Source organism: Anomalospiza imberbis, chromosome 13, assembly GCF_031753505.1.
Source record: "Anomalospiza imberbis isolate Cuckoo-Finch-1a 21T00152 chromosome 13, ASM3175350v1, whole genome shotgun sequence".
NCBI classification, from domain to species: domain Eukaryota; kingdom Metazoa; phylum Chordata; class Aves; order Passeriformes; family Viduidae; genus Anomalospiza; species Anomalospiza imberbis.
The window spans coordinates 6,030,088-6,057,794 of NC_089693.1; the positions used below are offsets into that span (position 1 = coordinate 6,030,088).

At 41.1% G+C, this 27,707-nt stretch overlaps 1 protein-coding gene across 9 annotated transcripts in view; it reads right to left on the reverse strand.

Moving 5' to 3' along the window:
• Positions 1–27,707, reverse strand: part of CHD2 (chromodomain helicase DNA binding protein 2) — a 90,989-nt gene that overhangs the window by 54,736 nt on the left and 8,546 nt on the right. For 3 of the 9 annotated variants that reach the window (XM_068203678.1, XM_068203674.1, XM_068203676.1), the window contains exons 2-5: positions 13,554–13,626; positions 12,765–12,851; positions 8,635–8,695; positions 141–3,306 (exon numbers count right to left, since the gene is read on the reverse strand). The gene's annotated coding sequence lies outside the window, so the exon portion shown is untranslated. Of the gene's footprint in view, positions 1–136; positions 3,333–8,634; positions 8,696–12,764; positions 12,852–13,553; positions 13,627–16,213; positions 16,653–26,271; positions 26,297–27,707 lie in introns of those variants that run through there. The other 6 variants (XM_068203681.1, XM_068203672.1, XM_068203677.1 and 3 more) reach the window with 5 other exon arrangements.

Genomic DNA, 27,707 nt, shown 5'->3' on the forward strand with positions numbered 1-27,707 from the left:
CAAACTTTCCCAAAGTAACACTGGATGCAAATAATCTCTGTATCTTATTGCGTCATCCCAATACAGCACAAATCGGTCGAAAATCAAAGTATTCAAAACGGCAGAAATCTAAAAATTATTATTATTAATTGCTCACCTACCTGATCCATGCACCGCCGCCAGGACCAAGTCGATGTTAGTTTCGGGTAGTGGAAAAACATTAGATCCAAAATATTTGTAATTATACCGATAAAATACAAATTTCAGAAAATGAAAAAAAAAATATATATTCTAATCCCAAAAATATGCTGCCGATAAAGCAAAAGAAGCGGTAATTAGTACAAAAATGTCCGGGGGAAAAAGCTCATTAGGAGAGCGCACAAAAATGGAGGTACGCCATGGCTTCTAAGCTGGAAAAACAACGACCTGGGCTCTCTCCACGGCTTCTTCTTTCTAGCAAGGCACGAAAAGGGAGCCCTCAAAAGCTGCTTTTCTGCCCGAAAAAGGTCCGCTCGGCCCCCGATTAGTGCCTAGGAGAGGCAAGGGGCTGTGGGGGCCCCCTGAGGCTGCCTGAAAGTTAGGGAAAGTTGCGTAAAGTGTTGGGGAAGGCACGGAGCTGAGCGCGCTCTCTCTAAGGCACAGCCGCCATCTAGAGCTCCTTCCCAGCTCTGAGCTCTGCCTTTGATTGACACTCTCTACATTTACCCCACAACTCAGGTGATGTACCATAGACCCACCCCTTCATTTCTACCAAAAAAAGAGAGCCTCCACCTAAAGGGTGCCTGCTACCCCACAGCCCTGGCTCCTTCCAACTACCCCAGCTCAAGGGGCACCTTAACCCCATGTGGCTCAGGCACCCTTTGGAAGCCAGAAAGAAATGGAATTTGTGCCTTTTGTTTTAAAGATTTGCTAAATATTTCAGTGCCTGGGCTAAAATTACTTCCTCCCTGGACAGGAAGTGGTGCTGTTACAAGCCATTTTGAAGGCATGGAAGTGGAGCTCACAGCCATGCAGGCAGCAGCAGCCCACCCTGGGGGTCACCCCACCCAAGGGGCAGCTTTCCCCCCAGTCTGGTGGCAGAATCCCCAGACAACAGCTCTCCCCTTTGCCCCCCAGTGCTGGCACTGGCAGGGGGGGACAGGAGCAGCACCAGCTCCCAAGCCAGCCCCACAGAGCTGAGGTTGCCCTCCAGCTCCACAGCGCCTCCCTAGTGGCTCCCCCAACAACTCAAATCCAGCAGCCACACCACTGCCATCAGCTACGCCAAGGCACTGCGGTCAAGCCCGTCCAACACCATCAAACCGCTTGTTTCTAATGCACTTTCTTAACCCATTCATGGGCATTAACAGTTTTTAACACAACAAATTAATTTTAAAGATGCACAATAGCCAACTGGCAGAACTGCAAATTAATCAATGGACATCTCCAACACGACATCCTGGAATTGAGAGGATGTACCACCAAGGGAATGGAGGCGATCCATGAATACCCTGACCACTTGATTCTGACTACCAGTTGTCTTCCACGACCAAAACCAACCCCTTAAAGCACAAGAACATCCTGCGTGTTCATAAGCATCACAACAAGGCAGAGCCATCAGCCACTGGGGGACCACTGGAGGACAAAGGGGCAATGGGCTAGTTTGGGGTTCTATTGGAACATCCACAGCACAGCATCCCAACAGCCCAAAACCATTGGCTTCGACCCATAGAACCAACACTATCCCCTTTAATTCCTCCACAGACCTGCCATTTATCAACTACAACCATCTATCCTCTTTCCACAAGGGGTTTCATTAGGAACTCTCCAATGCCACAAGCCATTAAAAAAAGAATCCACTTTACCAATTATTCAGAGAAGACTCCTTGCACCTCGACTGCAAGAATTAAAAAACCACAATGCAAGACACCATTCCAAGCATTTTTGGTAACACTAAGGAAATCCACTCATTTGAATGAGAAACCCTTCACATTGGTCCCAGAATCCAACTCCACCATAAAAACACATGGCAAAACCAAACTGGGGCAAGTGTGTACCACCAAAATGGCTGGATGGAAAAGGTATGAGCAACCCATCATGGCAAAAATGGGTATTTCCAAAAAAGTCTGAGCAAGGCAAATGGTTAAACAATGAACAGGATTTTGTTTGAGTTTTCAAATATAATTTCAAGGTTATCTCAGCACCAGGTTTACCATCTTGACCCTCCAGCACAAAACAAAGACAACTTGGAGTTTCAGGTGAAACACATAGAGAAGAAATGCCCACAGTTAAAATATTAGATCCACTAGAAACCTGTAAGGAAATCATGACTTCAAACATTAGAACCATTTTAGAATTAATTTGCAAAGGTTAATATGTCATCTGTAGCCATATCAAAAAGAACTCGTTTTTTTCTCACCAAACACATGGCACAGTATTGTGACACAAAGGCTACATGCAAGAGCAGTGAAGCAGATTGGACACTTGCACAGAACAATTTTAAGACCAAAGAGACTGTTCAGGAAGTCTGTAGTCCAGGAAATCTGTTGAAAAGTTTCTGTACCCACACACAACCCAAGAACATACCTAAAAAAGTTACACAAAACATTCAAGTACTCCTTTATTGTCGTATTTTCTCAGCCTTCAATTGGTATCAATTCCATCTTAAAATAACTTCACAAAGTTCAGCAGCAGTGCCCTGACAATAGGCCAAGTACTGAAAACCCCTCATATTAAGCACCTGAATGAACAAGCCAGTGAATAAAAATTCATTGGAAGTCATGGCAAAGTGAACATAATTTGCAAATGAAAACCACATTTGATACCGAGTATAGCACAAAATTTTACCTTGCCTCCAGTACTTAGCTAAAGTATTTCTCAGTTTAATAGCAACCAAAAATGTAACCCACTTCATAATCAACTCAATAAAAAATATTCAGCCAGAAAGGACAAACACGAAGTGTGAAATAAACCAAAGCCTTTTATTTAAAGTCACTTTATAAATTACATTTTCTCAAAAGCAGTAGCAACAGATCTTTCACCAAATTAATTTGCCTGTCATGCAAAAACAACCCAAAAGGAAAATTTTGCCACCCAGTCCTCAAACAGATCCATCATTGGAGAGTCACTGATTAATTCAAATGCAAAGTCCATTTTGATAGGATGATCACAACCCAGATCTTCTCTGGTTTAATAACATGAGAGTCCACGTTTTAACATCCTTTTCTTGGACAGACATCCCAGCACTCATGCATTAGTCCATTTCCTCAACCTCTCATTCCCCAGTGGAACTGCCATCTTGGTGTCTCATTCGTAGACTCCTTTTGACACTCTTCATCTGAATGGATTCTTTATGAAAAATTAGAAGAAAAATGCTGTTGGAATACACATCATTGCTTTAAACTAAGACATTCAACTACAGTACCTTGAAGATAATTTTAACATGTAACTGATGCTTCATTCCATGTTACACAGTCCACAATATCTACTTTTATCAGAAACAGTATCAAATAATCAATTCAAGAATCGAAAAAAGAAAGTTTAACCAAAACTATTAAAAAATGGGAGAAAGTATTAGAAGTCCAAGAACCCTTTCAGGAACCATGAATTCAATTTGAAATTTTTAAACCACTAGAGAAATCTGTGGTGAGAAATCAAAGAAATTTGCTCTTGCAACCATTTTCATTGCACTGGCCCTACCCCTGAAGCTGACATTGCTGAGAACACCAAGGTTCTTGTAACAACCCAAAACTTTTACGTACTGCTCAAGCTCCTTTCTTCGAAGACACATATCCATCAAAACCAATGAAAACTGGTTTCTTACAGATGGTGATTGGACACAAGACATTCCACCATCTTAACCCAGTTTTCCAGCTCATGAAAGATGTACAGTGCAACAGCAAACACAAGCAAATGGAATGACTGGTTTGGTTACTGGTGGGAAAGGACACACCAGAAATCAGACAAAAATGGTCACAAGTCACACTAGCTACCTTTATTTAGCAAGGCTCCTGAGCCATATTCCAACTGCACTCATCATGGAACTGCAACCAAGCCCACAGGTGAGTGACAAACCAAACTGAACAAACAGTATCCACATGGATAAATACAAACCCAATGTTCCCATCTTCCTATCTTCTTCCAAGAAATACAAGCTCAATTTACTTCAAGTAAAACCTAACTCCTCCTCACATGCAAAACTTAGGTACAGGAAGGTACTAAGTGTTAAGAGCATCATTTTGAAACCAATGCTGACTGTAGGCTGACATGCAAAAAGGGTTTTAAAACGTCTTCATGATTTTGAGTATCTGCACTCCAACATCAATTTATTATTTTGAATATGTATAGGTTTAACCTCATTTTAGTCTGAAAGCCAACTTCGCCACCACTCTGCTCCCTGATAATCTTGGGCAGATTCTGACGAGGGATGCAGAAATTACCCACAGCCCAGCAAAAACCAGTGGGGCCATCTAGTGGTCTCTGCCTCAGCATCCCCAGTCTCATCTCAACCAGTTACAGCAACGCAAAGAGCACTGGAAGCAGTGCAACAAGCCCCAGTTTGACTTTCACAAGTACCCATGTGTCCCGTTTTATGCTGTTCTATAGACTTCCTTGTTTTAAATACAATGGGAAAGCAGTGCACATAGAAGTGGAATATGGGATCTGGTAATTTCACTTTGCACCGGGAAACACGCATAGCTGCAGGAGTATTCAACCCCAGGACATTCATACTTTCAGAAACAGAACTTTCAAGTTCAAAGAAATGCTCTGTTTTAAACATTCAACTCATCCTCAGTTAAGACAATGTATTAAATATTTTGAAAGGTGTTTTTCCCTCACACTAAGCTAGTTTTGGGGTTGCTTTGGGTTTTTTTCCAGTTCTCACTAAATTAATTTCAAACCTAATTAGGCATTTGAAGACGAATTAAAATTTTGAATGCTTTTCAATGGTAATGCCTTGACTGAAGTATCAAAACAAAAGAACACCAAAAATTTGTCCATTATTGACAAAATCAAACACTCAGAAGTACTAACATACATAGAGTGGAATCCCCATAAATAAGACCATTAAAATTATTTTTAGTTATTTTTAATAAGCTTAACATATAGAATGCCAATTACTGACATCAACTTTCCCCATCTCTAAAAAAGTACTTCAGTTATGTATGAGTCACCCTTAAAAGGGTCCTTCCAGTTGGGTTAGACCTCTGCCTCAGACACTCACAGGACCTGTCAAAAGCAATTTCAGGGCAAATTTCCCTGCTCGGTTCAGCTACGTTGGGTTGGACCAAGAACTTCACAAGTAACCCCATGACCTTAATCTTAAACGCTTCTCTAAATCTTGTAAAATAATTAACAGTAAACAGAACTCATGAGGTATTATAATTAAGAACACATTCTTGTTCTCCAACTTATTATACATCAAAAGGATGCCACAGGAATGGCCAAAATATTAATAGCAGCCTCTACACTTGTGAAATTTACATTTGCTTTAGAAGATTTCACAGCATTTGTTTACTTATGAATTAAGGCACATTTTACTAAGAAATTTCAATAATGTTACAAAAATACACTCCTCCATGAAGACATATGCAGTGATCCTGCACTTGAGGTAGATCCTGAAAAACCCTTTTTTTTCCTAGATGACACGAGTCTACCATTCCTTCTGTAAAATGAATTAGGCATCCACCCATTTTTCAAAGCTTCTTTTATCTACTAGTTACTGGTTTGGTTTCCAAGCACTGTTATTTTGGTCATGATAAATCAGGGACCTGGGTAGTCCTGCAATCCTGACAAAGTTTCCTTCAAACCACTGGTAACACGTTGACACTCCATGCCATCTATTCCCAACCTGCCTAAAGGTTCAAGGCAACAATTACGAAACATCTGAGTTTACAAAGTTTTTCTCTTCAGCTTTTTTTGCAATTATTTGTTGCTGTATTAAAAGGTCACAGCAACACTAGACATCCCTTATGGCCAAACCGATGGCTTCAGCCATTTCGGGTCCACTGCAACCCTGCACTCCTCACAGTGTGAGACTGAAGCCCAACACGTACAATACCCATGCATAAGACACCAATACATTTACAAACTATTCGAGAATGAAATCTGAGGTTTAAACTCTTAACCGAGGTGACCTACTTGGGAAAGGGAATTCACTCCAACAGAGGGAGCTGAATGGACAAAATGAGATTCTGAGCAAACCAAACCTCAATTTCTACACCTCAAAGTTCATTAAAGAAAGGCTTTATTCTCAACGACATCCCTGGTAACTTTTACACTGGAGGAAAAAGTGTCCTTTATTGGCAGCTAAGTCCATTATTTTATTCTGTACCATCTTTAGCAGGAACTGAGTGCTCTAGACAGCCCTAAATCTGCTTTTACCACCATTAGATGTTCCCTAAGCAGAGCAGTAAAAGCCAACTCATGTAGGTTTGGGTATTTTTAGTTAAGAAAGGCTATTTGCCAGGTTTGTCAGATTTCAAGGTTAATTCCAGATAAGATGTAGTTTTATTCACAAATGCACTCTTTTGTGGGCATTATTTTTAAATAATACATTTTATTATATTAAGCAAAATATGCCAACTTTAATAAAGCTCCTGGTGTTTTTGAGTATTTTCTCTCTTTTCTTAAAAAAGAGAGCTAAAAATAAAACTCAGTGCTTCAACTAAACACCATGTTAACCAGAGAATGCAACACCAGATCTTTCAAGATCCACACATTGGAATGCTTTCACAACTGCTTTTTGAAACAACTTCTTTTGTAGACAACTATTTCAACTAAGCCATTTAAGGGTTTCACATTCACCTCTTCCTTTAGGTAAGGATTGTAAACCAGAAAAGAATGCAGTAATTACTCAGCATGTAACTGAAAAGTCAAAGTTCTACTCAAAGAGCCAGATCTGACAATAGCTAATTTACAACCCAATGAAAAAACAAAAATGCACACAGAAAGATGTAGCAATCACACAAAGATTAATATTAAAATGGAACATGAGTCATATGTTTAGAGATTCTATCAGGTGACTGGGGCTAGGAAGGCATCAGTGTAGATACCATAGAAGAGTTTTGAGGAATAGCTGGAGAAGAAACGTATCAAGAAATATACTGCTCGACACACACCTGCAGTAGGAAAAACAGCTTAAGACTTCTGAAAGAACAAAGTAATAAAACTTACAGACCACAGTGGTAGAAGAAATCAAATACTCATCAAAACTGAATTTGTGTACACACATTAAAAACTTAATTCCTCGAAGTCCAGGAACTCTTTTGCTACATCTTTTTATACTTCTTTTGCTTCAGGACTGAAAACTCAAGTGATAAAATAAAAATTGGTCCGAAATGGAATGGACCCAGAAGCAGCAGAAGGCCAGACTAAGACAGCCTGGCAACGTTTGCACCTTCTTCCACATACTCCTTTTTCTTCTCAGAAGGGCTCTACATTAGTCTCCATAGCATGGAGTGGAAGAGAAGCACAGGACTTTCGAGTACAAAACCAGCTTCTCTCCCAGCACCTGAGGCAGTGCAGAAGGCAGTGGCTGCTGGAGGGCTCTACTAACAAACAGCCATGGGGACAGCTAAAATTCACTGTCATCTAGCCACTAAAATGAGTGGATTTGCATTTTGGAACATCTTCCCAAGCTATCTGAAGCCTAAGGAAGGCCTTGCTCAATCAGGTAGCATGTCAGAATAAAAGAAACTGTCTCTTAAAGAAAAGCATATATTCCAAAGCACAGTGCTACAGGAATAGAGCTTCACATTTAAAAAAAGCTAATCCATGTATACAAAATGCAATGGATGCCCTAATTAAATATGCAGAATTGAGGAGTCTGAATTTTAAGCAGAGAGAAAGACAAAAGGATTTGTGTATTTCCCCAAGCAACTCCCAAGTAAATCACAAAAGGTGACCTTGTTGTGCCAGAGACAACAAAAGGTCAAGACCAAATTCCTTTTAGTTAACGAAATGGGAAAAAAATCTGTCCCTATATTCATGCAGTTTAGAACTGAATTAATTTACCTACTCAAGCCTGCCAATTTTATGTTTTGACTATATGAGGAATGATTTCAAGTCTATCAGCTAGCAGTTTAATTAAAAATAAATACTGGCATTTATCATTTTGTGCAAAGCCAGAGCTTTATGAATGAAGAACAGAAACAGAACAATGTAGAACAGGAGACAGTAACTATCTGCTCAAAGGCTCCCACTGATCCTGACAGAAACATAAGGACAACACAAGATGCTTGTAAAGCAAGTTCTTCCTGCTATACTTTCCACACCATTTGTTATCCAAATTGTGTGTAGTACCTCTCTAGAGACAGACATCTGCATACCAAAAACCCTTCTGAGCAAGCACAACTATGATATAAAAGTTCTCAGTGAAATCTGGAGTCAAATCACAGAAGTCCCCAGAACTACAATCAGATCTGCAAGCTGTTCTGCAGCCAGCCAGGGAGAGAGCCCTACCCAAGTACTGCTCACTTCCCCAGAGCCCACAGGAATGATCCAGGATCCTTTTAAGCTTTTCTGAAACGCACATGCACACACATGGCCACACACTAATGACCTTCAGAATGTACTCAGCCAAAGCCTTCAGCCACTTAAACATAACAGCCATGTGTGGTTGCTGGTGTGTTTTTTAAAGCTAAAAAGTAAATGCTATTAGGAATAACAACTTACCAGTGCTTCAACCAAGAGCAGCTGTTTTGCTTACAGTGAGTAAATCAATTCCTCAACATATCTGTAGGAAAAACAGGATATTAAAACAATTGAATTAAAATAAATTTAAAAATAAAAGAGATTTAGACCTTAAAGTCTACAAGAACAAGCATTAGCTTTTATTACAAAAGCCCTCATTGAAAAAAAACCAAACCCCCACAAACACAAAAAATTCCCAGCTCACAGCATGTGCTACAGAAGTTATTTTTATTAAAAAAAAATTAAAGTATCACTAAGGAACCTGTTATTAAAGAACCTACAAACAACCCAATAAATTCAGACCCAGTCCACAAATTCATTGAGAAAAAACAACAAAAAATATTTTCTTTGAAGTTTTTGAAAAAGATCAATCAGGCATCAAGCGGAAGCATGCTTAAGCAAACTGACTTGCCCTTCACAATAGAAAATAAAATGCTCTTTTTATTGAGAGGAGGTATCTGCTGGATGCATGGCAATTATGTAACACATTTATGTGGACCAAATTATCTACTCTATCTCTAAGTACTCATGTACGGTCAAGGTCCAAATGTGGAAATCTGACTCTGAAAATGCCTACTGGCAATCTGTATCAATACATTCTTAATCACAGTTACCTTAAGCAAAGGTAGCAAGATAAAGACCTAAAACTCTGAAACAACTCATGAATCCCCTTTGCAGGGTAAATTTCAACTACATTAAATAAGACATTCAAGTTTATCCTCTTGACACATACAAGCAAACCACATGTAATCGCTCAGAATCTACTTATATTGAAATATAGCCTCAAATACATAAAAATTAATGAACCTATCCAATGACAGTGTACTGTGCAAGCCTCTAAATTCTTCTCTTCCATATGACAGCTACTCAAGTGTAGAAAGAAATATGGGATGAACAGGATTGCAATTTGTTGATGTAATTTATGCACACTCTTATTATGGAAAAAAGCCTTTAGAAAGGGAAATGACAAAAAAAAATATAGCAGTAGACTGGCATAAGCACTTAGAATATCCTAATGTATGTGAAATTTAGAGGTTTAAAAATGCAGTAATGATATTTTAAAATGTATTTGAATGTGCACAAGCAGCTGCTACTAAATGGAAGCACAGAACTTCTGTGAAGTGCCCATCCACCATTTTAGAAGAAACACAACATGGCTGCTGGACCTTGATCAGCCATGAGGCATCCATCAGTCATCCAAGGCATGAAAAATGAACCAGGGAAACAAGAGTTACTTGGGCCCTTTGAATCATTTCTCTCAAAAAAGGCCACTTAGAAACTACAATCTATATGAAGACAGGTAAAGTTAATGACTGGAAGGCTCTCAGTTTACAGCTCTCAGCCATTTTTAATAATTCACTGCACAGCTACACATCCATCATTGCTTTCGAGTTGGTTCTTGTTTTCTTTAGTTCTAGAGCAAGCATACAGCTATGGTAGTTTGACAGAAACTTTATTGAGGGCAATATTTAACATGGCTGTCACCACAAAGCACCTTCCTCTAATGACAGCGTTATGAAGACTCCACCGGAGTTTGTTCTTCTGACCTCAGCATACTTGTGCAAAAGGAAGCTTTGGTGTGTCAGGGTGGTATCACGCAATAATAGTAGTGACACTTCTCTTCTTGGAAGTGAGTGGATAAACCAAACAATGAGTTTTGTAAAAACAGCACGAGGATGTTGATAATATATTACATTTCATTCACCTAAGTTATTTTTTTCACTATTATAGAACATACCCCTGTATTGTGAGTTTTTAATTTTTACATTCAAAACACATTCACTCTTAAACGACAGAATAAATCACCAAAGCTACAGGTTTATGCCACGAGCCAGAAACCAGAGCTTAGAAATACAAGTATTGGCTGAAAAAAATTAACTTTTCATGTTAACAGCTGTATTTCCCATATCGAATGTCAAAATCCTTTAATCAGACTACTTGCTATAATTATTGTAGCCTGGGTGATTAAAAAAAAAAATCCATCCCCTATTTAAAAAAAACCATGAGTTTACTTTTTCTAATAGCTGTGGCTTATTTTTGTTTTAAAATTACAGACACTTGAAGTACAGTATAGCCTACCACACAAAACATGCCCGGCATCATCGGTCCATGGCTCCTTCCCCCAAAGACTGGCACTAACCATCACAAAATGCATCTCCTTTTTCAGCAAGAGGTGATGTCAGTCACCCAAAAGCTATGACCTGGTATCACATTTTCTCTTGTATTTATTATTTAATTAACGAAGTATTTTGACAAAGACCATGTGTATCACCACACCAATGTTCTTCCATATACGCTGCCAATGCTACCAGAATCTCTTCTAAGAGAACACTTAACACAGGTTCATATCCCCACAGAGCTTCCTCCACTGAGAAGGTTTGGACTCAACCTGAGAGTGCTCCTGACCCGCCTCGACCCTCACGAGCACGCTGTAGCGTAGCCATGAACTTGGAACTTCCCTCAACTCCCAGTAGTGAGCATCTAACCCACTGAAGTCCACTTATTCTAGAGGTGAAGCCACTGTTAGCTGAAAACAAGTTGTTCTTGCAAGAAAAGGCAGCTCTGAAGAGCTCACAAAAGGGACAGTTCAAGCTGCTTTTATTGTAATGTCTATTCAGCACTATCAGTATCAGGACAATACTGGAAAGATGCAAGGCCATTAAGATCAAAGTGCTCCATTTCACAGTTATAATAAAATGCTCAGGTCATGCAAGATCTCTCTTGAGCACTATGATTTTCTCATTTTTACTTTTCTATTTTTTTAAGAGCAGGTGAGTTAGAAATTGCAGATTCCGACATTTCAGAATTTAATGCCAGGAATATAAGTCGAGTCTGACAGGTTCAATCCCATCAGTGTTATCAGACTTTTGTGTGACCCAGGCTGGTCTTGCCTTTATCATAATAGACTGTGCATTTATCTGTGATTTTTGACCCTCTAAACTGAAAATTTATGCGGGATTTTAGAAATGCCCTGTCATTCTTAAGGTGTGAGATCATTTCTAACACAAACTTCTAGTTCTCACACTTCCCATCAGACAGTCACACGATGAAGTTGCAGGAACATTCTGACATATCACCTTGCTCGTTAGCTGTGTTCGCTGCAGGACATCCATGACGGTGGCACATGTCCAATATCTATAAATATAATTTGAACCCTACCTTCCACATCAGCAGTGACTCACTGCAGATAAAGGTTTATTACAAGCTGAAGAGACATTTTTGTAAAGCTTATGGGAAATCTCTTCTCTGTGAACAGACTGAAGGCTTCATCCAAGCCAAAAAAAAAAAAACCCAGCTGCACTCAGGTGAGGGTTCACAATTGTATTTTTTGGTTATCATGATGAATTATGTAACTTGAAAAAGCAAATCACCAGAAGTATTTTTGGGAATCCTGATACATGTGTCCTCATGAAGACGCCTTACGCTTTGAGGTCCTGAGTACGCAAAGAAGTACACGAGCATGGGAAGCTGTGAAAAGGAACCAGTTAACACAGGCAAACAGGATCCCCCACTTTTAATTACAGAGTGGTGAAAGCCTGACTCAAAGGTTACTCTGATCCTAAATGCAGAATGTGAAGTGTAAAAACAAAAAATAAAACGTTAAAAAGCTGCTTTGTTTACACTGCAAGAAGAGCAAGATACCTCATAACAACTGGGTACCACTTTGGGCTTTTAGAATAAAATTTACACCAAAACCAGAGTTTTAAAGTTTATTGTATTAGCAATTTCTTGAAAAGGAAAAGCTTATGAGCATCCTTTGCTAATAAACCAGTACCTCGAACTAAGGAAAAGCATTCCTCAAGTTTGATTAGACAACATCCTTAGGAGATGACAATCCTTTGGCTTCACCACATGTCAACATGGTCAAAGAAGATTGTTAAAAAGTTGTACTTGTAAGTGACCATAAAATCTTCAAAGATGCAGGAGACATTAACACTGCTCTAGTACGTACATACTAACAATTTCCAACTGCACTAAACTCAAAAGAAAAGAAATTCAACAAGGTAAAACACTGAAACTTAAATGTTTATTTTGAAAAAAAATTGTTTCCAGGATGATTAAAAAACAAAAAACACAAAACAAACAAATCCCAACAACACAGTGTCACATACCTGGCACGCACAGTACAGAATTTTGCTCAAGGTCTTTTGCCCAACCAGTCATCTGAATCTCTGGAAGAACAATATCCAGTAACAGCCCTTAAAGATAAAAAAACACAAAACCAGGTTTGTCTAAAAACAAGGTACAGACAAGCTCTTTAAATCCTGACATTCTTGACTGACAAACTTTCTGAAAACACGTAAAGGAAATGTCTTTAAATAAACGAAAGTTTTACCAACAGTACAAAACCAATATTCTATCGCTGTTAAGTGTTAGTCCCCAAAACCAAGAAACAGGCCCCCAAAAATCTCCTCCTCCATGAATTCCTGAAGTCTTGGGTTACTGCCCTCATATACAAATTCTACAATTTCCCCAAACATTAATGCTACACACTCATTAAGTAAAAAACCTAAATCGCTTTCAAAGTTTAACACAGGTTTTCACTGGTGAAACAGGCCATACAGAACTTCAGTTTATGCGCAAATACCGTCCTTTTCCAAATTCAATACATATATATACCCACGTATTATAAAAATAAACAATCCACTTAAACAGCCATACTAAACTGAAATGTACACCCAAGCAGCACATAAATGTGACATTATATGAAGACCGTCTACTGTAACTGCAATAAAAAGCTTTTTAGAAGTCCAGACAATTTATAAAATGTGTCCCTGCCACATAAAAATGAGATTTTTTTTTTCTTCACATCTGCACAGTAGCAAAAAGGCAAATTCCAGTTTCAGGGAAAAAAAAAAAAAGTAAATTAACATATTAACACAAGGTATAAGTATTCTTACCTAAGAAAAATAAGGCATGAATGAATCCTCTGGAAGGTAGTCAGGAAATAAGGTTTTGTTCACAAAATCGTACCTGAAACAACAAAGTATAGAAATTTTCAGTATTTTGCTTTAGAACAGCAGCATTAGTCATATACCTGAAATCTATCAATCTTTAGGTAATTATTAAGTCAGGAAAAACTTATGATTGCAGTAACTATTTTTTGAGCTGAACTCTAAAAATGAAAGTATGAGTGGCCATACATTCCTGGCTGAAGAAAACCCACTGGAGGTGAGTGACTGACATACAACAGGCATGATCTGTGTTTTTCACGAATAACTGCAGACTGCTCTTCTCTCCCATTACTTCAATTTTGAAAGACTTAAAATTCCAATTTAAGACTTTTTGCCTGCATAATTTATCACACAATATACCTCAGCCCTTTTACTTTTTTCTCACATTAAAATCTTTAGCAATAAGCTATACTAAATTAAAGAAAACCTTTACTGATAGCAAGGTTATTTTAAAATGGCTTCTGTCTTCAGCTTCTCTGAATTTTAAGTCCTAAGTTACTTCATCTCCCCAAAAAAACATATTTTTTGCCCTTTAGAATACAGTTTTAAAAACTTCAGCTTCTTTAACCTTTAATCAGATCTCAAACTATGTTCTTTTAACACAAGGAACACCATATTTGCACAACCTCTAGCCAACTTTTCTTGCCTTTTGTGAAAAGCCATAATATTTTATTTTGCAGCAATTATATTTATCACCAGCACTACTTCATACTCTAGAAGTGTAGAATCATTCTGTAAATATACAATTTCAAAAAACATTTTAATGCTGGATTAAAAGACGTATAAATTCAAACACCTACACCTTAAATATAAAAAACCCGCTGCAGAACTATTAAATAAAACACATTATGGATCACAAGTAATTTATTTTCTGGACAGCTACCTGCTATTTTATTTTCAACTGTTAAAATAAACCAGTCAAAACTATTTTAAAATTATCCTGTAATATACTTAAGACAAATTCAGCAGACACCCACCTAAAGCTAGAACTTTCTTTAGGGCAAAGCGTGTATGCCAGAACCTGTTCTACACTGCAGAACTGTTGCTGGGGTTATAAAACCACCATAATCCAAATCTAAAATAAAGACAACGAAGACTTTACATAAAGGTGACAGAAGTCCAGTGGTTGCTAAAACTTGTATTTCTATTTCCAAAAAAAGGCTAACTTCAACTGTTGCAATGACAGATTCTTATTTGCAGAGGAAGTAGCGAAAAATGTAGATTTACCTCCAACTGCAGTATTTAAAATCTGCTCAGTTTTATAACCTTGCACAAGCGTACACCATTAAAATCCAACAAATATGGCGATGCACAACCTCCAATTAAACCCAAAGTTTTTAGTATTTACCTTTTGCTCTTCTACAGGGACTTTTTATATATTTAGAATTACAATTTTACCCTTAAATTGGTAATTGCTGAACGCAAGCCAACCCAAAACAAACGTCAGCCATTACATTTAAACTTGCATTTTTAGAAAGTCTTGCAATAGGTGTTGTACAACTTCTAAATTATCAGAACACCGAAAGGACGATTAAAATGTTTTGTAAAGAGAAGTAACTGTGAGATCTCTGAAAAACCTGTAAACTGAATAATAAAAACAAACCTGATACCCATTAAATGTTTTTTAAAAGCTTTCCATGTCAGACGCAAACTCATCCGTTTCCTTATCGTGTAATTCGTATTTAAGTAACTCTCTTTTCTTTTCGTAGTGTCGCTTAAATCACAACTATAGTATTTGCCAACTTTAAACGGTAGACTTGGCATGACCGGGCTTTGTTTTTCTCAAGCTTTTAAGTTCCTACATTGCCGTTTTAATTGCAAAATCAAATTTGCACGTAATTCCTAGGAGTTTTCTTTTAAACTTCTGCACCTGCATTGCTGTTTCTCCAGCGAAGCCAATTTCTCTCTATTGTTTCATAAAGTACCAATCTGTCTCATCCGCAGCCTGTTTCTCTTACTGGCTTACAAAGAGTTAAAAGCCAACACCCCACAAAAAAGCCACTCCAAGTTTTATTTTTAAGAGAAAAGGACATGGCGTCTTTGTTCTTAGAAACTACGAAAACATATCCCCATCCGACCAGCGACGGGCAAGAAACGCTCTTTACACAGACACGGAGCTAAACATTTCAGTGATGCTGTCGTACAGCCTTCACCTCTCCCCCCTCCCTCCACTGCTGCATTGGAGTTCCAGGCAGGTTTGCAGATACCTCCCCTTGAACGCTGCGCCGGGGGGAACCGGGCTGCAGCCCCCCCTGCCCTCGGTGCTGCACAGGGGAGCCAAAACCCGCCGCTGCTCCCCCCGGGGCTGCATCGGGGACGGGGCGAGCGGAGCCTCCCGGGTGCTTGCCGGAGAGCGAAGGGAGCCGCCCGCAGCCGCCGAGGGTCACCGGGCTCTCCTTGTCCCGCCGCTCCCCCTCAGCCCAGCCCGCTCTCGGGCACGGGCGGGGGTCCCCGAGGGTACCCGCAGGTCCCCTCAGCGAGCGGCGGGGGGGGAAGGAGGGGGCAGGGGGAGGCAGCGCCCCCTCCCCCTCCCGGCTCCCAAGGACATTTTGTTTTTCCTCCCAAGGACAAAGGACAATGAGGAGCCCGGAGACTCCGGCACTTACCCGGCGAAGAGCAGCCCGCTGACAGGCACCCGGGACCCAGAGGACGGGGCGCTGCTCCCGGCTCTCTCTGTCCGCGGTCAAGGGCGGCTCCGCGCCCGCCCGGCGAGGGAGCGGCGCGGGCAGCGTTCGGCAGCCCGGCGCCATTGCTGCCCGACCGTCGGCAGCCCCGCTCGGCAGCCCGGCTCGCCGCCCTCCGAAGCCCCGGAGCCCACAGAGCGCCGGGCCCGATTTGGCGCCCGGGAGCGGCACCGAGGGCGCCCGCCGGGCGTCTCCGGTGCGAGCGGCGGGGACAGCGCCGGGAGACGGGCGGGAGCTGCGGCTGCTCCCCGGCCATCTTGTGCCGTGTGTGTGAGGGAGCCTCCGCCGTCTCCTCTCAACTCCTTGCTCCCCTCCCCCCGCACAACATGGCCGCCCGGTCGCTCCTCACTGCGGCGGGGAAGGGGCGGCACCGCGCGCGCGCCCCGCCCCGCCCCTCCCGCCCCGCCCCGCCCTCGGCTGCGCGCGCGCCGCGCGCCGCTCCCCATTGGCCTCCCCCCGCCCGGGCCCCGCGCGCTCCGGCGCCGCGGCCTCCCATTGGCCCGCGCTCCCCGCCTCAGCCGCCCCCCATTGGCTCCCGCCGCCTCCTCGCGCGCCGGCAGCAGCAGCCGCCCCTCAGGGGGAGGCGGCGGCAGCGGCAGCGGCAGCGGCAGCGGCCGCCGCCCCCTTCCAGCGCCGCCTGGCCGGGCCGTCCCACCTGAACTGCCCCAGCACTGCCCCGGCCCCGCTCGGCCCGAGCGCTGCCGGACCCCACTGCTGAGATCTCCTCGTGCCTCCGCCTGCCTGCACTGACACACAGCGGGCTCAGCCCCCTGAGTTGGCTCCTGGCGCCCCGTATCTCACGGCCCCGTTTGCCGCCATTCCAGAAACACCACCTCTCTTATCAGCCCTTGACATGAGCCAGGGACAGCTCACTCGCCAGGGTCCCCACGGAGAAGTGGGGCCACGAACCCCTCTATTCTGATGGGATACACACTGCTGTTGTGCACCCTCAGCCCAGAACCCGGCTGGGGCACAGAGCCACACAGCCCAGTCACCTGCCTGTCTGCCGCATCAGTCCCCCATTACTGCTGCTCAGAAACACACACACAAACAAAACTAGGTATCCTGCTTTTTTCAGCCAACACCCTAGAAACTCTCTGGTGTGCTAGTCTCACTAGGACACTGTCTCCTGTTTTGACTAGAGCCATGGAAACCACTTCAGATATCAGCAAAATGGAAAGGCATCCCTTAAATTCCTGGTCACTGCCATGAATCCTGTGCCCAGCCCCAGTTATGGTGCTCCTCTGCATGAAGCACACATAGCAAACATGACAGAACTGATATTTATATCAGTTTTACTTATATAAAGTTTCACTTCAGCAGTCACTTTGAATAATATGCACACCTTTCACCTTCTTTCATTTGCCCAGGTGACTAAATTAAAAGCAAAAATTATCTTAAGTCCTCCTTTTTCATATTAATGAACCTGGGTAATTATGACAGAATTAAACTAACAATACTTCAAATTACTATGGAAGGCTTCAGGATCCAGTCTGGCACTAGAGATCACGCAGTTGCACTTTGGCAACTTTCTCTTGAGCTGAGTCCTGGAAAAACCACAAGTGGCCAGCTGAAAAGAATCAATGCCTATGATTTTGAGCCAAGAGTTGTATTTCCTTTCAAAATACAGAGAAAAGATGACCTCATGTATAGGATAGCAGGGGATATCTACTACTTGTAGACAGTGGGATAAGGTGTTAACATCTTCAGAGAAGGGATGGTGGTGACCCACATAAAGGTGCCACAGCACGGGAACCTCCAGTCAAGGAAGCAGTGGTGGTACAAAGGAGCCAATGCAGCTTCTCACTGAAAAGGGGCAAAATGCCTTTTTTTCCCCTCTCACAAGAAGAATTATTGAAGTTCTAGTCTACAGAGACTATGGATAGCAGAAAGCCTGTTCTTGCAACTTCTTTCCCATTTAGATTCTTGCAAAGGCCAATCCTCTTGCTCTCAGTGGAACTGCTCTCATATAACTGCATCTAAAGGTGCTTGCACAGACAGAACTCAGATGTTGTCGTCCTTGGAAAACCACCAGCAGTGAAAAAAGGGGGAAGGATGAGGCAGGATCCAGATGAAAGCAGGGTGCAGCAACAGCATTTCTCCTTATGTCAGCATTTTCAGCCAATCCTGCATGGTAAAACTTCACAGCAAAGACCAAGATTAGAAATTCCATGTACAATTTCCAGCCTTTTTCTTGTTTCTTCCCAAAACACAAGTGTGCTTCTAGCAGAATATATGTGTGATCACTTGCAATAACCACATGAAAGGGAGAAAAGAGATCAGGGATTCTAGACATAATAGTGCCTTGTAAGAGTAGTGTGATTCCAGCCAGGGGAGTTGAGATTGTGCCTGAACAAGACCTAACCTGTGTGCTCAGACTGTTATCTGATTTTCTCTAGCTATACCAGACTGTCTCATGTAATAGACTGTTCCTCTAAAAAAAAAAACCAACATAACAACCCCATGTACGTTTATATAAAAATGTTTCTGGAAATCTGTTACTCTATTGCTGTCATGCATTACCAAAAAATTACTCAGAGTCTAATATCTTCATTAAAAATGTGCAGCGCTGCTCTTTTGCTTCCTGGGCACCAAGACCTGAAGCAGCTCTGAAAATTCTTCCATGAGTATCCATGACCTCCTCTGTTCCTTAGCCCTGAGTAGCTGCATGGAGGTGAACACAAATACAGTCACTCTGTAGAACCATGGTGTTGCTGTTCATTACCAGGAACAGACTGTTTGCATTCTTCTTCCTAATGAAACAAAATTCTCATTCCTACTCGGCAGTTACCCCATTTTTTTCCTCCTAAATTCAGCATTTCTACACTGCAATTTCCTCTACAAAGTTAATTCATTCTTTTTCAGATAATACATTCTCTTCCTTTGTGTATCATTAGACCAAACACTTCACCCATGTTTTATGAAAATGTCTGAAATGTCTGAAAATAATGACACAAGTTCATGTTTCCATTACTAATTTGGGAACTATTTTCTGAGATTGCGTCTGTGGCTGGAATTCCAGATGGAGGCACAGAACCTGACTTTCTGGTACTCAGTTTTCTTCTAGAACTTTTCTTCCTTCCTCCAGCCCCATGTTATTATCCCTTAGGGACAACAAAAAAAGGCACAGGGCAGTGCCTTCCCCACCTGTCCCAACCTGCCCTCGGTACCAGAGGACACCAAAAGGTTGGTGAAGCAGTTTATTCTTTGTTTTACTGCATAGCCCACAGATCTTTGGAAACACAAATATAATGGAAAGGCAAATATTGGACAAAATTATTGGAAAGGCAAATCTTGGACAAAATGGTTAAGTATTGTATCTGCCTTTTGAAGTAGAAAACAGGAGTCTGAACAAGACTGAGAAATGTCACCAAACTTTTCTTCAACCAAAACTCTCACTTTTCAGAAGAAATCAATGCAAATTTCCTAGGCCCTAGGCCAAACAGAATAGTTTGGATTACTTGGACAGAGAATATGCAAACAGGATATGGAATGCCCTTTGAGCACAGCAAGCTGTTTGTGGGAGGCATTTAACTTCCTGTGACCTGGGTGTTTATAGAAGCTGTCACTTTGTCCTGAATCAAGCAGGGGCTCTATTTTCAGATTTTGTATGTAACCTGTAACATGTTGGTCAAACAAACAATCTGCTTTTTTTTTCTCCCCCTTCTGTTTCCTTCCTCAGTAATTCACTATTAAAATCACAGTAACTGCTCAAGTAGATACAAATTCACCTTCTAAGCATGGAACCACGTTCCCCGTGTGACTGGTGAAGATGATTATGGTGTATTGATCCCAGCTAAAGCTTTTTGCTACTATCACGAGACAAGCAATAAACCCAGCAGCAGCAAGGATAAAACTCAGTTCTAGCAATGAACTCATGCTGTTCATTCTGCTCCAAGACTGGAACTGGAACTGAAATCCAGACTTTTGCTCCAGCCGGTAATGAATAATTGCAAACACATCGACACACATAAAGAGAACTTCTACATATGCCCTTTTTGTTCCTAAGCTTTAACACCAAAAACTGAGATTATGTTAATATGGGGGGGGGGGGAGTTGCTGACACTTCTATGGGGCTCATGTTCAGAACGATGAACCTTGTGAGCAGCAAAAAAAAGATTTATTACTATGAATAATTAGAAACAAATTCTTATCAGTGTTATAAACATATGGTAAAGAAAAAAATCTTTCAGTCTAAGCCAAACCCCAGTGTTTTTTCAATTTATTCAAAATGAAGCTATTTTAACCAAGATTCAGCTCTTTCTATTCCTGCTTTCAAAGAAAATTAAGTTATTAATAAAAAGTAGAAAGATGAAATGGAAGTCAGAAATGGATTCAACATATTTTTTGGGACTTAATGGTCTCTCCTAAGCAATTTTTTAACTTGTTGGTCACAATGTATCAGAGTCAGTACTGTTACTGTATACGTGATCTTGTGGCCTGAGCTCAAAGTTTAGATCTAAGAGCTCCTTAAGAACAGACACACCTCGCTGTTTCAGTTTTGCATGAGTTCCTGTATACAATAAAGCAAATAACAGACCAGCAACTATTGTCTAGTGAGAGGATTAATTATTATGCTTTATACTAACTCCACTAGGGAACATACACATATTTTTCTTGAGAAATCAAATCCACTTTTCTTAAGGAGGTTTGAGACTTGAAGTTCTTTGGTTTTATTACAGATCGTCTTCAAACTAACCCTTGTTGTCATCTTAACTGGATGTAAGAAATAGAGACCATCTCAGTCAAGGTATTTAGGCTGTATTTGGTCAATGTCTAACACACAGCTATTGCCTTAAATGGCAGCCTTAGAGGTATAAGAAAAGTCAGAAAGAAGCAGTAGTCCTTATTGTGCTGAAATCTTATGACAGTTTAAAACTCTAGACTGTACAAACTTAAATAATGTGGGTGATTGGATAATAATATGTTTAACTGCTTCTTAAAGTAAACCACTGGTGCTTGAAACAACAAATTTGTTTCTTTACCCCCCTTTTTAGTCCCTACTTCTTGTATGGAATGTTCTGCTTTTTCAAGATCACCTTTTAGGTAACAGACTATTCTGCTTGGATTGGAAAACTTTTATAAGAGGACTGGGACACGGTAGAAAAATACTGACCATTTTACTTGTCTCCACTTAGACACTGGAATTCATAGAAGTGTTAACAAGGTATTACATGTCTCCTCACATGAAAAAAAATATTGCTTACTGCTGACATCACCTTTGAAAGCAAATAAGAAACTAAAGTGCACCTTCCCAGGGACTGTAATGCCAGAGGTAGAGCACACCAAGGCAGGTGCTGTCACCTGGCTTACACACTTGAACTGCTCCGCACTGATCAAGTTCCCTGCCTGCAAACTTGCAGGACTGGAACCATACAAGGATCAGACGTGGTGATAGGGTTTTAAATCACTTTAAAAGGTAGAAGCTGCAAGCAGCATTCTTTATCTCACCATTCCAGCTGGAAACAGAGTCTGCAGAGTCACAGGAGTGTTGTGTGGTCATTGTTTTAACAAGAGTTTGTTTAAAAACAACCAAAAACATCAGCATAATTAAGGGAGCCTAATCCCATCTTACATTTCAAAATAGATACTGTTCTCCCATTTTCCAATATGTTATGGAATTGTTACATGACGAGTCAGAATATCTTACAACTTTTAAGCCAAATCTTCAGAATATATGGACTTTAAATGTAGCTGCAAAATTTTTAGAAGATATAGACGATGAAATTATTTTTTTTGTAACTTCACATAATTTGAAATTCTAGCATGATTATTTCCTTATGCACATTTAAAGCTCATTTTCCAAAGGCATTTACCTGACCATCCTTGAAACTTATTTCCTGCAAAAGCCAGTAAAGCTTGATTGTTTAACTGTTCAAGGATCAGAACAGTTATGATCAGAAAAGGGAAAACAGGCTTAGCACTAATATGTGTTTACACATCAAAATCAAAGGACGGAGGACAAAGAATTTCCAACTATAATCTCAAATTTTTATTTTTACACACTCTCCATTTGAGTTCTAGTGGAGACTTTGGAAAGTTATGATGATGTTTGTAAGAACAACCATATTTTCTTGGTAAATCTCCTTGGGGTTTTGCAGGTAAAAAGTTTCATACCGGCCTTACAAACATGAGGAATTTCACTCAGACTGAACAAGATAAATTACAGCTACTCTAGAATGAAAAGAAAAACAGCCCAGACCACCAAAACCGCAAGTGTAGAACTGGGATTTTTATTTCAAGCAAGTTTCAAGCCTGTTTCTATAATGATCCTCATTCTCGTCTCCCGTGTGCAGGTGGCACCGCAGGGCATTTATTGATTGCTATATAAAAGTTGACAAAATGATGCATTATTCAGTAAATTGCCACATGCAGGGAAAAGAAATGGTACCTTTTTTTTCTGAAATCTTACAAGCATATACTTTTTTATTTCATAGACAGTGTGACAAAGCACTGAATCACCCTGTTGTAATGCACCATCTGTATAAAAGACCCCTTATGTAATAACTCAAAACAAACTTTTTTCATATTTGTCAATACTTGCTAGATATGGAGTGCAATTTTTGCTGTAGTGAGGCACTGACACACTTGGATTAGAATGTCACCTGAACAGAAACAGCTCCTGTGTCAGACTGATGTTTCTCATGAGCTTTTATATTTTCTTCCTACAGTCAATTCATTATAAACTGGCTCCTGCCAGAACTTTACCCAACTCAGAAAGGTCATCAGGCCAGGGACTAGAGCAGCTCAGGCACATAAACTCGGGAATTACCAGCTTTAACTGTTGCAGACAAGAAATTTTCATGCTGAAACAAATACTCCCCCTGTCTCTGACCAATGCAGTATGGGTGACAATCTTGTCTCAGTTTAAAACTATTCACAGTGTGCTTTTTTTTTAATAGTTGAAGTTTTATATTAGGTGTTGAGCTGTGACAAATGCAAGCAGCCCTAGAAAACGCTGTTGGTACAATCCTGTAACAAAATTAGGTCAATGGCTTTTTGTGCAATTAAAGCAGCAGAGCAAACGCAAGACATTTTGGCTGAGACACGCACAGTGCTTGATCACCACCTGAAAAATCTGACTGTCACCTTCATTGCCATTTCACCCAGAGGAAGAGCCCAACAAGGCTCTATGTGGCCGAAACAAGACTTATTTTCTTCAAGATTTAATCATGCATCTAACCAGAATCTATCACTTCTCTCTACAAATGTGTCTTAAGTGTAGAAACATTTAGTTTAATGACAAAAGCTGAGATTTTGATCTCTTCTTGTTACTCCAAACACATGGGACATAGGTTATGTGCCTGTGCCTTTAATTCAGGGCTGAGTAATTACATTTAGGCCCATGGAATCACTCCAGTTTTTTCTTGGTGTCTAAACCAAATGTTGTCCTAAGGATTTGGAAGCACATGAAGTGAATTAGGGATGAACATGTATGGCAGTACTTGGAAAATGCAACTGAAGTGAACTAATCCAGTCTGTAGAAGGGAAAGAAAACCTGAAGCAGAGGTCTAAATTTCAAGAGTAAGAGCAAGCACATTGTAACTTTGCACATACAGATATAATTGCATCACCATTCTTTTAATTTCCCCCAACACTTATTTTTCTTTCATATTTTTATTAATAATGGCAAAAGAAAGAATTTAAATTGTGCTAGGTACTTCACTTCTTATTCCTCTCCTTCAGTACACCTTTAAAACCTTTCCCTAAAACAGAATATTGACTATGAAGAGACCAAACGTGAGACAGAAGTAGAAACAAATAAGTCAAAATAAAATGCTTTTAATTTAGAAACTATCTCAGATTTTCCTGTAACGAGGCACACATGCTACTGATATTAAACAGTACATTTGAATACTCCAACCTAGGGTGTAAGACAAAGGAAACCATAGAGCACTTTGGGGGAAAAAATGTGTGGAGAGCCTAATTTCGTCAGTGTAGGAGCTAAAGGCAAATGCTTGAATAATTTACAATCATAACATGCAGGAAAATGAAACACTCTGACTTTAATAACTAAGCGTTTTTCCCCCCCTTAAACTCCAATTATTAAGCTATTGTGCTCCAGGCTAGCATATCAGGTGCTGATAATGAACATTCAGGCACAAGTCTTCTGCTTCACAAACAAAAACTGTTCTGCTCAAACGATTAATAAAGTATTATCTTCTTGTATATACATATATTTATATTTATATTTATATTTATATTTATATTTATATTTATATTCACACACACCCTGAGCAGAATGAAAATTGTAACCAAAATTGGAATGTTAAAGTCCACTCAAATGCTGTTAATAATGTGGACTTAATTTTAGGGGAAAACATAGCCTAATTAAGAGGTTCCAAACTGCACATTAGTAAATGCTGAAAAAGTGATTTTTATATATGGAAACTATTTTATGCTTTATGTTATCATTATAATGCACAGTCTTAAACAAACCAAGGATATGCATGAATGTCATGCTAGAGTTCTTCTGCATTTATTGCTGGTGATCAGTGCGCTGCACCCAGGTTATGTTTGAACTGCAGATGGAACGTAACCTTAGAACAGTAAAAAAGGGCAATCAAGAAAAATAATGGTCCTGAGGTGGCAAAGAGGCTTTTCTGTAATAAAGGAATAATCATCTCAAAGAATTCTTTGCAGGTGACAAGCTTGAAAAGAAACCTTTAGACCCAGAGCAAGGAGATCAAAGACCTTGCAAAATTCAGCTGCACAGAACATGGAGGAGTCTTAAATATGACTAATACTCCTTGAAAACCTGGCTGGGATTTGAATACTGTGGCTGGAAGTTTTCAAGTCTTTTGTGAGCAGCTGAAATAACGATGGCTGAGTTCCTGGGGGTCAGCAGCCCCACACCCAAGTGTGCTGCACTTCTGCAGCGTTCCCAATCCCACACCATATTCCCTCAGAGGCTGCAACATTTCCGAGCTACACATAATGGACAGGTCAGCTGGCAACGAGATGCTCATTGATGGGTCAGCAAGGAAGATGAACAGAGACCCTCTGCACTCCTTTTGTGGCTCTTCCTATAGAAGATGCACTGATTCATCTCTATAACGTGCAGCCTTCCCCAAAGTGCAGAACCTCTGGAACAGAAATTTGTTGAAACTGAACATCAGATCAAAAGCTCCAGGCCTTTAACAGCACCATTTCATGAACTCTGCCTCCTTAAGAAGCCATGAGAAAAAAATACAGCTACATGAAAAATAAATGAGCAGCTCTTCTTGACTCTGAAACCAGAAAATAATGACATGAAACCAAAATCAAATGCAGCACTATCAGTTGTATTCCCAAATGCCAGCATTAATTCTCCCTCTTACAGCTCCCAGAGACTTGTTAAACAAATGAGCCTTATAATGCATTTTGCAAGTGAAAGGTCCCGGAGTGGTAAAAAGTCAACTCCCATACCAAAAGCCAGTAATGAAAATGCTGCAGCTTACTCCAGGAGTTCTGCACTGAAGGGCATCAGCCTGAGCTCACTCCTGCCACGATTCCTATTTTCTCCTTTGATCAAAAGAGCAGTTCTGCAGCACTAGCAATAGTCTGGGCTTTTAGATCAAAACTAGTATCTCAAAACCTGCAAATCAAGTCAGCTCGTGTACATCACAAAAGGCCAGTTTTGTGTGTGCACAGACCCATTTTTGTAGCAGAAAAAATCCTCTATTTAAAACATGCCTGATGTACCACATTTTCCCTGCACACCTGGGCTGGGTGCACAGCCACGCTGTCATCCTTGTTATCCTCCCTGCACTGTTCGTGGCATTTTTGGAACCATCTACACCTCTAAGATTTTTTGTCTCTTGGAGAGAAACCTGATTTTGCTTCCACACTGTGATACCCTCAGAACTTTCCCCCTTTTCCCTGGTTTCCCCCGCTTGTCGTAACTTTTTTCCTTCAAGTTTAAAAAATGAAAGCCTTTGAACTAAAAGAGGGTGGAGGCGGGATGAATAAGCCTCTTGCTTCAAACTAAGGAGAAAAACCTTAAAATCCGAACTGCAGGAACACAACATGTCTCCTCTCGCTGCATTAATGCCGCCTCACGAAATGGCGCCTGCCTCTGCAGACAGCTGCCTCAAAACGCCCACGGCTCCTCGGGAAAACAGAAATGCAACTTCTTTTTTGTTTGTTTAGTTTTTTCCAGCAAAGCTTTTATTTTTCTGTCTTCACATTCAGCCCCTCGGTACCTCCCGAGAGACCCCCGCAAAGCCGAAAGCTGACGGGGAGTTCTCCTTCACAAAACGGCCTTTCCCCTCCGCTTTCGGAGCCCCCCGGGACTGCTCCCCACACGGGCGTGGGTGTGTGGGGCTGTGGGCTCCTGCACACTGGAAATAAATGTGCCGATTCAGCCGCTATCGCCACGATCTTGCTTTCCAGAATTTTCTCCCTCCGCTTCCCAAATATAAAAGGAGTTTTTGTGCTGAACGCGGAGCAGGAGCGGTGACGGGCTCGGCGCAGGGCGCCATGTGGTATTTGGTTTCTCTACAGTACATGTTTTTATAATGAAGGGGGAAGGGAAGGAAGGGAGCTGCTCCTACCAGCATGCCAATAAATCTGTTGCAAAGGGCTGGAGCGCTCAGAGCCAATTAGTGCTCCTGTTAACCATTTAACTGCGGAAACAAAGCCAGTCCCGGGCACGCAGTCCGCGGGATTCGAGACAGAAAAGACTGTGTGGGTTCCCAGGGCATCCTGTTCGTACAGATTTATTCACAGATGCATTTGTGTTCCTTTTACTTTCGACAGACAAACTGGCTACTGAAACTCTGCTAGATCACGGCATGCAAAGGTGGGACAGCTATATCCTGCACACGTACACCACACAGTTTCACCAGAAGCGGGATGTGTTTCAGGATCAGTGCTGGCCTGCGGTGGAACGATAGCGGCCACCCGGAGGAGGTGCATTTCCGATACGGATACCAGGTCCCTGCCACAGGAGCAGCAAATCCATGCTGTCCAAGGCGGGCTGGGAAGGGTCAGAGTGCTGCTCTGCCGGAGAATGGATGTGTCACTGCAACACCTCCCAGCAATGCTGCTGTGGGTGGAAAAACACCGTAGGGTGGGACAAGCTCTAGGAAAGCAATGGCAGCATCTGTCTCCCTCCAAATGTGATGTCTCCACCACCATCCAGACAGCAATACCCTGCACCAGTCTTGTTTTTTCAACTCCTTAAACGCATCACAACAAGACAAAAAAAAAAAAACAAAAAAACCAAAAAAACCCCCTTTTTTTTAATATACAGCAGTATAATTTGTTATAAACCTTTAAAGCCTGAGGCAGGCCAGCTCGTGGCTTGTTGTGTGAACAAACCAGGGAAAAAGACACACAGGGAATTCTCAGCCTCGACCTTTTTCTCTGGGGGCAAGTCTGAACACTGCCAGAGAGCACTGACAAATTAGTCCTAATGCGCAGCAACAGTAAC